General features: G+C 41.6%; 2 long non-coding RNA genes across 4 annotated transcripts in view; one reads left to right on the top strand and one right to left on the bottom strand.

Annotated features, from left to right (window-relative positions):
• Nucleotides 1-797: 797 nt before the first annotated feature.
• LOC148645861 (uncharacterized) overlaps nt 798-14,935 on the bottom strand; it is a 43,602-nt gene continuing 29,464 nt past the window's right edge. For both annotated transcript variants that reach the window (XR_015928149.1, XR_015928148.1), the window contains one exon: nt 798-932. This is a non-coding gene — a long non-coding RNA (uncharacterized LOC148645861). The remainder of the gene's footprint in view (nt 933-14,935) is intronic.
• On the top strand, nt 2,626-5,429 carry LOC148645862 (uncharacterized). Of its 2 annotated transcripts, XR_015928195.1 has the most exons (6): nt 2,626-3,027; nt 4,086-4,185; nt 4,324-4,385; nt 4,753-4,843; nt 5,073-5,234; nt 5,346-5,429. It is a non-coding gene; the product is annotated as an uncharacterized LOC148645862 (long non-coding RNA). The 2 variants fall into 2 exon arrangements; XR_015928194.1 differs by lacking the exon at nt 2,626-3,027 and having other exon boundaries at nt 3,749-4,185.

Here is a 14,935-nt window from a genome sequence, read left to right on the forward strand (position 1 = left end):
GCGGCCGCTCACGCAGGGTTCCGCAGCAGTTGGCCGAATACGAGTACAGCCTGAGGGGGGTGTTCGACGTCGGCGAAACGCCAGACGCTTCAGGAGGGGGCAGTGTAATGCCCTCGCCTGGTGGTGAGGAGGAAGCGCCCCTAGGCGCTCGTAGTACCGCTGGGCATGCTGGGAGTGGTAGCCGGGAAGAGTCTGAGGGTCAGCACGATGACCAGCGGCTGACCCTACCTGTGTAAATAATGTCCTAGTAATTCTAGTGCCCTGTGTAGTCCTGTAAAAGTAGAGTGTGTTGTTAGGTAATTACCACCCTAAATGTGTGTACGTGTTCGTCAGTCTCCTCATGTGTGTGTAGATCCTGTGTTTGGTTTTGGTGTGGTTGTAAAATAAAGCCAGTGCTTGGTTAATCGCGTCTCCACTGTTCTTTAGTTCTGAAAAAGAACCTGCAAAACGCTACAATATACAGTACATAAAGGGTATGAATAGGTGTGAGCTTTTACTGTATATTTAATATTTTATCTGACCCACTTGTAGAAACCGCCTACTCAGATTTATTTAAGTGGTCTGCCACCATAAAGACAGAAAAATATAATGACACCCTGTTACATTAACTGTAAAATAAACGCCGTAACTGCGGCCATATGAAAATTTGGATAAAGATTATACAAACATCCTAAGGAGCTCTATGACATATGAGCGTCGTAATAATGGTTGGTGACCTGACGTAACAGTGCTCCCTGAATTACGTGATCTGTATATACCCAAATACAGATATATCACGTAGGGAGATGCAGTCAGGATCGTCAGCCAGCATGTCCTGGAGCAGTGTCCTTAGCTCCGTGCTTGTGGCTCTATTAACTTTCAGGGGGATGTGGAACTGCATCCAGGGGTTCTCATGCAGGGCCTCTCCAATAGGCCCTGACAGACATATGCTCCTGTATCGGAAACACACTTTAGTTCAATTCTAAAATATTTCTCATAGGACTGAAGGAACCTTTGCCTGTTAAGAGTTAACAATTAGGTCCTCAATAACTGTTTTACGGTTTTCCACACTCCTGGCTGGCCAAGGTCTCTTTAAGGTCTCTTAAGTGGAGGCGTAACTCATGTATCCTACATGTGATTTAGCAACATGAAAGGGAATAGCTTCTTATCAGATTATGGTCTTGGTTAACTGCCTAAGGCTGACCTAAATGCCTAACTTTCTGACTTTCTTTATACCTTACATGTTAAGAAGCTTCTTCTGACCAATCAGAAATGTATGCTTTATATATGAACTGTAACGAACAGTTCTTTCCGGACCCTATGCGGACGACACAGTCCCACGGAGTGGGGGAAACACTAGGGAAACGTCATGCAGGAAAACGGGGCTGAAGACAGGGGGGCGTGTCCAAGGTGCGCTGGTGCACGGGGAGGTGTGGCCGAGGCGAACAATCCGAGAGTAGTCCTTAGAGTATCCAAAACACACGAATAAGTCCAAAACCATGAGATCCATCAGAAGAAGGATTAAAAACCACGAAGGCCGGGTCGGAACCGGCGGACGGGGAACAGGAATGGGAACAGAGGTTAAAACCTTAACGGGACCAGGCGCTTCCAGGTCCCGGACTCGCACGATGCGGAAACCAGATGCAGAACCCGGATGAGCATCAGCGCCTGACTTTTAAGGTGGGCTAAGTAAAAGGGATCAGGTGCACAGAATGAAGTCTTTAGTGAAAGGGCTGGAGCACCCTAAAGGAGGGGGGACTATAATCGTGACATGAACATTTTGCTCATCAAAGTGAGTGCGAGACAAGGTTAACAGAAATTAGCCATGGCAGTAAATGACAGCATATTTTTTGGTTCTTAAATGGTCTCTACCTGGCACACCTGCAGTGCAAACTGACACACACTGTTTAGAGAAACAGCTACTCTATTACTAATATTAATGAAACATTTCTTATTCTATGGAACAAAAACAAACAGTAAAACTAAAACACAGATCTCTTAGCTTCCTATTTCATGAACCAGATGACTGAATGACCAAGCCTAACTAGTAGCCAGAACCCAGTTAACCCTCCGTAACGCAAACTTTAACCACACGACAGGAACTCTTTCAAACTGAGTGAAAATCATAAATGGATCCATAACTTTACACCAATTTACTATGTTGTGCCAATACCTGCATTTACATTTAGAACAAATGATGTCATAGAACCAGCATCACACCAGTTCCAGGTGTCTCCAAGGAGACAAAAGAACTTCAGTTGTGTTTGCTAAAATACACACTTTGAAACATACTGTAACACTTAGTTAACATGTCTGGTTTAGTTGAAGAATCGGCTAAGGTAAGTTTCAGGGTTAAATGGTGGGATGGCACCTGTGCTTTTTTCCCCCAACCACTAGAATATGATTCGCACCAAACCCAAAAGAAATACTGCACAGTTCAGGAACTTCATCAACCTAGCAACTGTAAAATAAGCTTACAAACAACTGAATTGAAATGCCAAAAAGTTCAGAGAAAGGCACAAACTATGTTTACTTGGGGTTTACAAAATTAAAGCTAACTAAAACTGTAATGATAAACAATCATGCTGCCAATGGACAGAGAAATATCATGTTTTTTGAATAATGTATTATTTGTTATATAGGAACCCAGTATAAGGGAATCCCTTGCGATCCTGTCTGCAGAGATAAAGGTAAGTCTTTTTTTCTCTTTAGCTCTGTCACTCCAAGAAATATAATGAACATAAATATATTTGCCAATCTTTTCATAGTAATCCAAACAACTCTGCGTGTATCTGACATTTGTAATATTTATCTACCGCAGTATAACTCTTCTGGCAAGGCGATTGGTATTGTACCTTGAAAGAAAACTGATTGGAAATGTCATGTACTCTATGGTTTCTATTGATGTCAAGTGGCAAATGTTGACTGGTGATGTTATGTGAATCTTAGGAAATGGTCATTTTTCAATCGAGTCTATGTTTCTCAGAATTTGAGACAGAGAGGTCAGTCTCTGCAATCCGAGCTGAGGGCATTTCTTGGAATGGAAAGGTAAGAGTAACGTGTTCTTTGATATTCTCTTAAGACTCTTCGCCAGATTTTACGATGAAAAATGTAAATAATAATAACAAACATTATTTTATATAGTGCCTTGAAAGGAGGCTTCTTTACAGAATGACAAAACCAACTACAATAAATAATACACAAGATATGCATGATGACAATACACAGTTAGAGGAGACAGTAGATGGTCATTGTCAGTGTATTCTGAAGGTAGTTTTCCAATTTTTTGGAATGGGGTAAAAGAGGCCACCTCTACTAGAATCTTTGTCCTAACCAAAAATGTAACAAAGTATAATAATAAGATTAAAAATAATAATAATAAACTTTATTTATAGAGCACCTTTCATACAAATAGTGCTTTGGTGCTTTAAAAACCAAGCATAAAAATAAAATATTAAAATTGAGAGATATACTTTCAGTTGTCAAGGAAAATACAGCAATACAGTAAAGCAACATACATGTCAATTAAATAAATAAAAATTAGGAAAGTCGTAATAAAATAAGAACAATTAAAGAGAACTAAAAAAAGAAACAGAAATAGAAAGAACAAAGAACCACTTTAACTAAAAGCAACATTTTCAAATGTTTTTTAAAACAATGTACCGAGCTTGACTGCCTAATAAAAAGTGGAAGTGAGTTTCATAATTTAGAAGCATAAAAACAAAAAGCAGCCTCTCCACTCTTTCTGCATTTCACATGTGGTATTTGCAGTAGGCCAGTATGTGCAGATCTAAGGTCACGTATAGGAACATATGAAGACAGACATTCAGTAAGGTACAGACGTGCTAGGTCGCTTAAAGCTTTAAAAACAAGTAAAAGAACTTTCAAATTTATCCTAGATAATACAGGTGACCAGTGAAGTTTTTTTCAAAACAGGAATGATATTCTCTTTCTTGTATTTGTTAGGATCTGTGCTACTGCATTTCGAACAAGTAGTAAGGGATTTATTGTTTTCTTGGGAAGCCCACAAAACAGAGCATTATAATCATATCCACATCAATGTGAGCAATGGAGAAGTCAAATTAACGTGTCTAAATATAATCTAGTTCTATCCCAGGGAAGAGGGCTGTTGCCTACACAGACGACAAGACACAAAACGCTCAACTGTGCAAAACACGCATAAGGACATCAGTCAGGAGGAACAAGGTAAAGTGTTTTTACTTCTTCACCATGGTCATGTAGTTTCACTCCAAGCACTGTCATATGAAATAACTGTGGAAACGACCTCCCCAACATTTTGGGTTGTTGCATTTTGCTTCAATGAATTTTAACCTTTTCTTTTAGACATTAAGAGGAAGGACACATTCACCCTTGGTAGAGATTCAGTTGTTCTATGAGATGTCAAGGTGAGAATTAACCACTTCAGGCATAAGTCAATCCACATGACCGGAAATGGGGCAATGAACAGGATATGGGGATTTTGCTAGTTATAAAGTACAATAATCATCATTAAATGATCTAAGACTACTGAAGTATAAGCTGTGTCCCTGACTGATTAATTAGCAAATTCATCTTCGTAGAGTGGAGCTACACTGAATATGGGGTGAGATAATGTAGGGAATGTTGGACTTGTAATAACTAATTGAAGGATAATAATAATCAACGAAAGTGCTTAAAAGTATCAACAAATGCCTTCAAAGTACTTGACACGTACTTTGCTTTCAAAAGTGAAACATAATTAATGCTTACTTAAGATTTCTCTTGACTTCTCAGGAGTATACTAACTCCAAGGACAAGTAACATCACAAACCATTATTTAAGTGCTGATGTTGGAGCTGCAATACCAAGACAAAAAATGATACAGGTAACACTGCTTTCAGATGTCTAAGAATTGCTAAAATAGTATGTTTACAGAGCATTCAGAGTCTCATAGAGAAAATAAGTTGAGAATATGACAAGTTCCTACCATCTCAAACACTGCCAATCTAAAACAAAAAGAAAATACTTGAACGCCTCCAGTAATCAAACACAAACCAGAACATATCAGTGCATGACAATGAAATGTAGTCACAAAATGATTCTACCCTTTCAAGTCCCAAAAAGGACCGAGGAACTTACCAGAGGCGATCCCTGGATTTCAAACACAGCACAATGTAGCCAATGTAGGGGAGAAGATCACAGAGAGCTCTTCTCAGATTGCTCAGAGTCAGCCCCAGGACCCTGTCCTGACTGAAGCAGACAAAGTGGTCAAACAGGTAGGTAGAAATGAGTAAGGAACAGAGAGTATGGTTATTCTTGCATTGTTTTGTTCGTCTGTCAAAGAAAAGAGTGCTTCTGACTTTTGTCAATGTTCATCTTTATTTTAGGAGAAGAACAAACGGTGGTATCACACTTTGCTCAAGTGTATGATACCATGTGTGTACAGCAGACATCACCAAACGAACAGGAGACACCTGAGTAGAGAACAAGAATATGAAAAGACTGATGTAAAAAAGCACCAGGAGAAATCCATTGAATATGCACAATCTCGTCCAGTATTTCAATGAAAAGTTTCAGTGTTGTTTTTAGTGTCCTCGTATTGCATACATTTAAAACAATGTGTCTTGTTTAATGAACAATTTCATTTACTTTAATAAAAAGTGTTGTTTACTGTAGTCCTAGCACGGATGCAATTGTTAGAAAAAACGTGAATGAAAAAGTGAATGTTTCATACAATATGGGTTTGTGTTAACCCACAAACCTAAGTGAAATGTTTGATTACATTTACAAGACATAACACATAGTTCAGTTGAGTGTGAAAGGGAACGACAGAGAAAGTCACAAAGAAAACATTGGTGAAGGACATGATGAATGTTTTTTCTTTAGCAATTACAAAAAATAAAGAATTTTTCAACAAGATGTCTTTCTATAGCGAGTTTCATTTGAGATAGTCTTTTCTTAGAAGTGCAAGAGTGGTATTCCCTACAACTTATTCCCCAATTTGATCATTCTCAGAAATTAGGAGACAGAAACCACACCTACTGTAATATTAGACCTTGTAACAAGGCAACTAGGTTTCAATGGCTCAAAAGGTGCATAAAGAGGCTCATGTATAATGACCTCCAGTGTCCCACAGGTTTCCCAAATCATTTCTTAAAGTATGGAAAAAGAGGAAATAAAGTGTCTACAGAAAGCGTATACCCCCTTGAACTTTGTTCAGTTTGTTGCGCCAGTGCCAGAGTTTCATGCAATTAAATGAGGACCTCTTTCTCACACCACATATGTTATACTTTCAATGGGAAAAAAGGAAATATTAGAATTGTATACATTTTAAAGCCATGTGTTCATATTTGGTAGAAGCCCTAACAACACCTAAAAAACACCTAACAACGGGTGCAGGACCGAATTAGGGCAGTACCCACTATTGATAAACATACAGAAAACAATATTAAAGTACTGGCTTTTATATTAGCCAGACACAGCTGGATGACCTCTACCAGCCAGGACAGGAGGCTCTACTGTACACAGAGAGGGGAGGGAGGGGGGAACAAGCTGCCCAGCCGTGTGGAATGCTACAGAACCCTAAACAGACAAAACATACTACCCGAATATTTGACCAAGATATCCAGACACAGCTGGATGAGCTCCACCAGTCAGGACAGCCTAATAAGATACACTCCACAGACATTCACAACAGTGATATATCATAAACACTTGAATTACTTATCTAGTCTCTCGAAACAAAATTTCGAGAAAAAACACATTGCCCAACGTTAGAAACCACCTTGCATTACATTGCTTGAAAAACAGTTTATGTCGAAGGAATTATGGATCGGGAATTCTTCGAGGAAGTCGTGGTCACACAGCATGCCACCCCATATATCAGGGAGCACATTGGATCAAGGCACAGTCTCTTTCAAGACAACGATCCGAAACACACAGCAGCAAGGGCGAGGCTTATAGCAGAACGAGTGAACTGGGTGAAAACTCCAGCCGAATCTCCAGATTTAAATCCAATAGAGATGGTATGACATTCGCTGAAAGACTATGTTTGGAAAACTGCTAAACCCAGCACAAAGCAAGAACTGATACTGATACAATGTCTGTTGATACTGATACTGTATGAGTAGGGCTGTTTCATCACTCCTTTTTTTTTGTTGCATACAGCAGTACTTCTTATGGTAGTACTTAAGTACAGTACAGTAGGTACTTACATTAGTACTTCTCACGTTAAAAAAGTTAGGTGTTAGCATAAACTATTAGTAATAAATAATATTAAACTTAGCACTGTAATAAATTATGCTAATATTAAATTCGATTCTGCTCTGAGAATGTAGGGGGAAGGAAAAATGCCAGTGGTCTTTCCACTGATGAACTTGTGCCTGATGAACAACTCTGCGTCACACCACACAGCTGCGAGTGCACCTCACTGTGCCCGGCCACCTCTTCATCATACAGCTACCAGCGCACCTGACCATGCAAGGCTACCACTGCGTCACAGAGATGCCAGCACACCTCACCATACCAGAAAACCACTGCGTCACACACTTGCCAGCGCACCTCACCGTGCCCGGCCACCACTGCGTCACACCACACAGATCCCAGCGCACCTCACAGTGCTAGGCCACCACTGCGTCACACAGCTGCCATCGCACCTCACCGTGCCAGACAACCACTGCGTCACACAACACAGCTGCAAGCGTACTTCACCGTGCCAGGCCACCACTGCGTCACACAGCTGCCAGCGCACCTCAAAGTACCCGGCCACCACTACGTCAAACCACACAGCCGCCAGTGCACCTCACCATGCCAGGCCACCACTGCGTCAGACCACACAGCCGCCAGTGCACCTCACCATGCCAGGCCACCACTGCGTCAGACCACACAGCCGCCAGTGCACCTCACCGTGCCAGGCCACCACTGCGTCAGACCACACAGCTCAAAGTGCACCTCACCGTGCCAAGCCACCACTGCGTCACACAGCTGCCAGCACACCTCACCGTACCAGACCACAACTGCGTCACACAGCTGCCAGCGCACCTCACTGAACCCTGCCACAGCTGCGTCACACAGCTGCCAGCGCACCTCACCATGCCCAGCCACCACTGCATCACACAGCTGCCAGCGCACCTCACCATACCAGGCCACCACTGCATCATACCACACAGGTGCCAGTGCACATCACTCTGCCCGGCCACCATTTCATTACACAGATGCCAAGGCATCTCACCGTGCCAGGCCACCACTACGTCAAACCACACAGGTGCCAGTGCACCTCACTGTGCCAGGCCACCACTGCGTCACACAGCTGAAAGCGCACCTCACCGTGCCAAGCCACCACTGCGTCACGCATCTGCCAACGCACCTCACGGTGCCCAGCCACCACTGCGTCACACAGCTGCAAGCGCACCTCACCATACCAGGCCACCACTACGTCAAACCACACAGATTGCAGTGCACCTCACCGTGCCCGGCCTACACTTCATCATACAACTGCCAGTACACCTGACCGTTCAAGGTCACCACTGCGTCACACAGCTGCCAGCGCACCTCACCGTGCCAGGCCACCACTGCGTCACACCACACAGCTGCTAGCGCACCTCACCATGCCAGGCCACCACTGCGTCAGACCACACACAGCTGAAAGCGCACCTCACCGTGCCAAGCCACCACTGCGTCAAACAGCTGCCAGCACACCTCACCGTGCCAGGCCACCACTGCATCACACAGCTGCCAGCATACCTCACCGTACCAGGCCACCACTGCGTCACACAGCTGCCAGCGCACCTCACCATGCCAGCCACCACTGCGTCACACCACACAGCCGCCAGCGCACCTCAACGTGCCAGGCCACCACTGCCTCCCAGAGCTGCCAGCACACCTCATGCCTTGTTATGTGAAACTTTAATTCTCTTTTTAGGATTTTTTGAACATGGTCTTTTTTTCCCCCAATCAGAGGCTCACCACAATTCACGCTCAACCACTTCACAGATCTACTACACGCACCTCAGGATGGTGACGTCACTGCCTTTCATATGGAAACATTTTGACACCGCGCTCAACAATCTTAGGAAGATCACAAAACAAGCCTGCTAGCCTGGATTTTACCTAAAAAAACCACGCCCGAGAAAGTGAAGTACTGTAGCATTAACTAGCAAAGGTGTTTTGCAGACATAGGCACAGTACGTAATTCAGGCTTTATGAACTCTAATAATATTGTTTCGGCTGTGAATCCTTCTTCAGCTGTGAGGGTCTTCAGCTCATAATGAAATGCTTGGAGTTTGCAATGTACGGCGCTCTGAACGAGTTCAACTTTAATGCAGGAAAAATGGATTTCCCAGAAGCTATACTGATTCTTATGGAAGCCCGTTTCCGCCAGGGAGTAGAAAAAATGCGCCCTGGTATTCTCTGGGATGCAGTGCAGTTAAAACTGTTCACTGTTACTGACCATACTGCCTGCCTGCGGGCACTTTTCCTGTCCGTGGGGGAGGGTGGACTGTCTTTCATTAGAAGGTTAGCCTATTCTACTCGGAGAATGTAGAGGGGGTGGAAAGTGCCCGCGGTCATTTAATTAGTATTACAATTCGCACTGATTCCCTTGCGAAGATATTGACATAAGAATATTCGTGCGTGGTCAAAAAATGCCATAAAAATGACAAAACGAAGGCTGTGAAAACATTCACAATGTGCAGTATACACAAAGAACATTGTTCTCACAACTCGAGAAGGTTTCGTGAAAACTTTATATCATCACACAAAATAAAGTTTTTTTGTTTACAAAGACGATTACAAAGAATGTGGACCAGGGTAATACTTTGAGTTTACAGCTTGTCCAAGGTCATTCATTATTAATACTATTAGGGATATCTTCGGTAAAGACTGACAGCAGGAACATTCCTGTTCTTTACTCAGCAGCTTATTAAAAACAGGGTGTTCAAAACGTTTTTTTTTTACCCAGAAGAGTGACACAGCTTCGCGTTGTGAATCTGTTATTCCGTATTTACAAAGAAAGTGGAATACAGTAATACTACCTGCTATATAGATACATATTTTTAGATATTCAGATCCTTAAATTAATATCATTATTCATTTCTTTAGATACGTGATTCCATACTATATTCCCTATTACAAAACCAATAATTCCAGTCCTGAAATCTGATTGGCTGACACACATTCGAAGAACATACTGTAACACTTAGTTAACATGTCTGGTTTAGTTGAAGAATCGGCTAAGGTAAGTTTCAGGGTTTAATGGTGGGATGGCACCTGTGCTTTTTCCCCCCAACCGTTAGAATATGATTTGCACAAAACCCAAAAGAAATACTGCACAGTTCAGGAACCTAGCAACTGTAAAATAAGCTTAAAAACAACTGAACTGAAATGCAAAAAAGTTCAGAGAAAGGCACAAAATATGTTTACTTGGGGTTTAAAAAATTAAAACTAACTAAAACATTCCAAACAGAAGCCGGCCTACCTTCTTTTCTTTGTACCTGATAAAGATGAGGATGGCTTTAAAGATACAGCTAAACTTTTGCAGAACCATTCAAGCGCATTGTTACTGTTTGCTGTAGAAGCCAAAAATATGAGAATCTCAAAATCTAAAAATCTCATGGCGTCAGAATGTACAACTTTAAAAAAATAAATAATAATAATAATAAACATTAATTTATATAGCGCCTTGAAAAGTGGCTTCTTAATAGAATGACAAAACCAACAACAATAAATAATACACAAGATATGCATGATGACAATACACAGTTAGAGGAGACAGTAGATGGTGGTACTAAACACAATGAGAGCAGAAGGATGAGGTGAGTTTCCCGAAAACAACTAATCTTAGAGACTATCGAGCAACTTTACGATGTACGTATGTAACGTACGAGCTACTTTTTCGTGGGTTTCCCAAACCCCTCTTAATTGGTCATTTCACGAGCCAGTATAAAGTACTTCTTTGTTAACCCCGCCCCTGAAGTCGCTTAGCAAAAAGCATCACAAGTCGATTGAAAAACAATTGATTGACAATTCTTTCATTATATGGTGTCGGTTTTGGTCCTTCAGTGGGATGAAATAAAGTTGTGAAAAGGAATATGAAGTAAACTTGACATCATAATTTAAGCAAAAGCATATAGATAGGCACAAAAAGGGACCTTATTGTTTCTAAGAGCAAAGAAAAGAAATTCAGGTGGGTAGCTGCGTCAGCATGCGTAGGCTGCAAAGGAACAAGTAATAGGTTTATTCCATACTGAAAAAAAAGAAGAAAGAGAACACAACGTTTCGGCCGTGGAGCCTTCTTCAGGTGTGAGAGAGACAGGGCAGTAGGCAAAGGTAAAGTAGCGGGAGAACAAAGGTTGGGAGGGAGGAGGAGTGAGAGGCGGGAGCAGGGGACAGAAAGAGAGGCCAATCAAGAGGTGTGAAGTCAGAATGGGTGCAGAGAGGTGTGAAATTAAACTTCCAATGAATGGAGAAAATTTAAAAGAACAGTAATCTGTCATTAAGGGAAGGGAGAATGTGTGATCCTAACTGCAGAATAATTTTAGTTTCGGTGGTTTTTCTGATGTATGAGTTCGGAAAAACGTCTTTGAGAACACAGACGGAGAGATTATAGTGGTCGTGGCCGTCAGAGGTGAAATGAGAAAGAAAAGAAATGACTGACATGCCGTAAAAGAAAACCAAGATTAACTGCGTGGACAGTGTATGCGTCCCGCACGACGTCCTTGATTTAAACTTTAAAGCAATATTTTTTGGCGCGCTGCCATAGTTAAGAATCAATATTTCATGAGAAAAAACTGTTATTTAGAGTTATTGGGTGTACTGGAACTCAATGGAAACATGAACTACTAAGCTTGGCATGTGTCACTCAACAAATACAGGACCTATAATCAAATTTAAAAACAAGTAGATCTAAGCTTTACCGTCAACAATCACGACAGAACATCAAACGGTGTTGGAACTACGCGGTATCGACCGCGGGTTTGGGTACGGAATGGAGCAGGCGTGGGACTCAGGACTGGGGCTGAACAACACATTTATTAACTCGAATCGGGAAAGGTACACACACAGGGACAGGGGTTACAGCGCTGCACCTTCACTAACACACACACACACACACCTGAAGGGAAGAGACTGTATCACAGCCTCCGTCCCGCTATACAGTCCGGTAGAACCCAGGTGCTGTTCTCAGCCCGCCTTGGCTGCGCATGACTAAAGCGCCCTGCGTGGCGCTACATTATAAATACATGTTAGGCCCAATTATTTCACTTAAATAATGCATTGCTGCATTTCATACTGAAAATAATATCATCTAGTCAAGTATAAAAATGAATATGAAATATACCCAGGATGACTCATAAATTCATCACTGTATAAATAAATGTTCTTTTTTCGAATTTCCTCTGACACAGTACAACACAATATCAAAGTCCTTCATATAAACTCTTAGTGTCCTGTATTCCCAGAGGATGCCCCTGCCGTGAAGTGACTGTGCTCTGTCTGGCGATCTCTGGCGCTCAGGGTGGGCAGGAGGAGGCCAGTTTAAGAAGCACTTAGTGATGAACGAGCGGGTCGGGGAGCACGTAGATGACGAAGGATTTAACGTGCTACTTCAGTTACGATGGGTTTGGGGAAACACTCGTCAATTAACGATCGAGCTTAAGAGCGAGTTTACGATGTTCTTAGCGCTACGATGCTTTCGGGAAACAGAATCATAATATCTAGAAGGATTACCATATATAAAAATAGAAAGAATGATATATGATATATACAAGTAATTATATCATATCATATATTATTAACACCATACCCACCATCTATGTACATTCACATGACCACACATATCAGATCAATATCAAATCAATCACAATGATTAGAATGCGCGCAGAAATCGCCCCTTTCTCTTCCCATCTTTCAGCACATTATACGTCCTCTCCACGATACAAGCCGATATCCGTTATCTTACTCTACAATGCACCTTTTCCCGTGTTGTACGTTAACATTTGGTTCATAAAATCGACACACCTGAAATACTAAATAAGAAAGAAAACAATTATAACACAACGGATGACAGAGCCTCTAGAACAGAAAACCCGTTGGCGTCACACACGCTGAATGTCTCTCTCTCTCCTGCTCAGCAAAACACAACATGTGGGTCAACACCGTGTGAGGCATTAAACATCACCTTCGTGCATTACCGCGATTCATCTGGAAATTTTTTGGCGCGCCTTCTCTTTAAAGCCCTGGCCAAATATGAAGACAGTACGTACAGTTATAATTCAAACGGAATTAAAAACTACACATCCCAGTTACCATGGTGGTGCTTGTGATCATTGCGTTTAACCAACGAAACAGGGCGAAAAATCAGTCACATGATTTGGGGCAGAGTTTCGAAAGCTTAACCTATCAGCAACAAAGCGAAATTTACACGATAGGCTACCTCAAACTGTCAGTTACACGACTGTGTATGTCGCTTAAGCCACTCCTATTTGGCATTTTAGTTATGGAGGCGAGAAGACGCCCCCCCCCCCCCCCCGGGTGCCTGATTTGCCGCCATCTTTAACCGCTTCGTGTCCAAATCGCAGTAGCTACGCGTACGAAATAAAGTTCATCCCAGCTACAAAACATATATATTTTTGTGGTAAGAGGGAGCAAAACATCAGTATTTACTGCTATTAATTAGTGTACGATTTATAGTTGAAATCTGAGCCTAAATATAAAGTTAAAATCTCGACAAACCAATGTAGGAAATACAGAGAAAATAAATCCTTTCTGACATCTAAAATCAGTTTCGATCAAGGTCTCTAAAACGAACAAGAAAAAGAGGATTTTCGGAGGGCAATTACGCTGTATTTATATAGAATAAGTGATTTATGAGCAATCTAATTTCTTGTTCGTTTAAAACAGTGAAATGTCAGCTGCAAAAGATCGCACCAGAAACAGCAATCTCTCTGCCTGTCATAGACGTTCAGGAAAGGCTGAATTAAGTCATGGTGATCAATAATAACAGTTGTAGGACAAGAAACAAAAGATAGTGAAAACTTAAGATTTTTAAGGCTAAAACTCAAATTCATTCTACAAATTAAGGCAAATGAAAATTCAGGACGTTAAAGTGCTAGAGGTGTAAAAAAATACAAAAATGCACATGAGCAAAAAGTTTTAGAAATGGAGCAAACAGAATAAAAGCCATGCCTATAGTGCGGAAGAGGGATGCAGGAACACTTGCTTAGATATACAACAACATTACTTTATTAACCCTTTACAATTTCTTGCATTAGTAATTATCTTTTCGCATACCCCAGCTTGCTCTCCATGAGATACACAGACACACAGATGAAAGAGATAGGGAGAGAGCCTGTGGTCAGAGTACAGGGTCAGCCATTGTACAGCGCCCCTGGAGCAGTTGGGGTTAAGGGCCTTGCTCAGCAGCCCAACGGAGTAGGGTTCTTCTGCTGGGTGCGGGATTTATTGTTAAATTATTACTTTAAATAAATACTTTGAGTTACTGAAACAGCCCGCTAATAAAATTGTCGCAATTTTGTTCTCGTTTGGAAGAGAGAATCAAAAATGAGACATAATGATGGTTTCCGGCTTAGACCTTTAAAGGTACCCCCATCACGGAAGAATTTGACCTCGGAACGTTTACCCAGCGTAATATTGTATTTCATTTCACTTTGACCGATTGTCTTTAAATCAATTGTTGTCAGAATAATAATAATAATAATAAACTTTATTTTATATAGCGCCTTTAAAGGTGGCTTCTCAAAGCGCTTTACAGGATGACAATAACAATAAATAAGAAGACTAAACAATAAATAAGAAAATTTCACAAGACAAGACACAATTATAATTACAACAATACAACAATAAAGATAGAGGAGACCGTGGAAGATGGTATTAAGAAGAGCAGAGGGGTGAAGAATGGAACCAGTTAAGTAAAGGCTTTTCTGAAGAAGAAGGTTTTGAGTCTGGATTTGAAGGAGTTTAG

Source organism: Lepisosteus platostomus, chromosome 18 (genome assembly GCF_059453375.1).
Source record: "Lepisosteus platostomus isolate fLepPlt1 chromosome 18, fLepPlt1.hap1, whole genome shotgun sequence".
In the NCBI taxonomy this organism is placed as follows: Eukaryota; Metazoa; Chordata; class Actinopteri; order Semionotiformes; family Lepisosteidae; genus Lepisosteus; species Lepisosteus platostomus.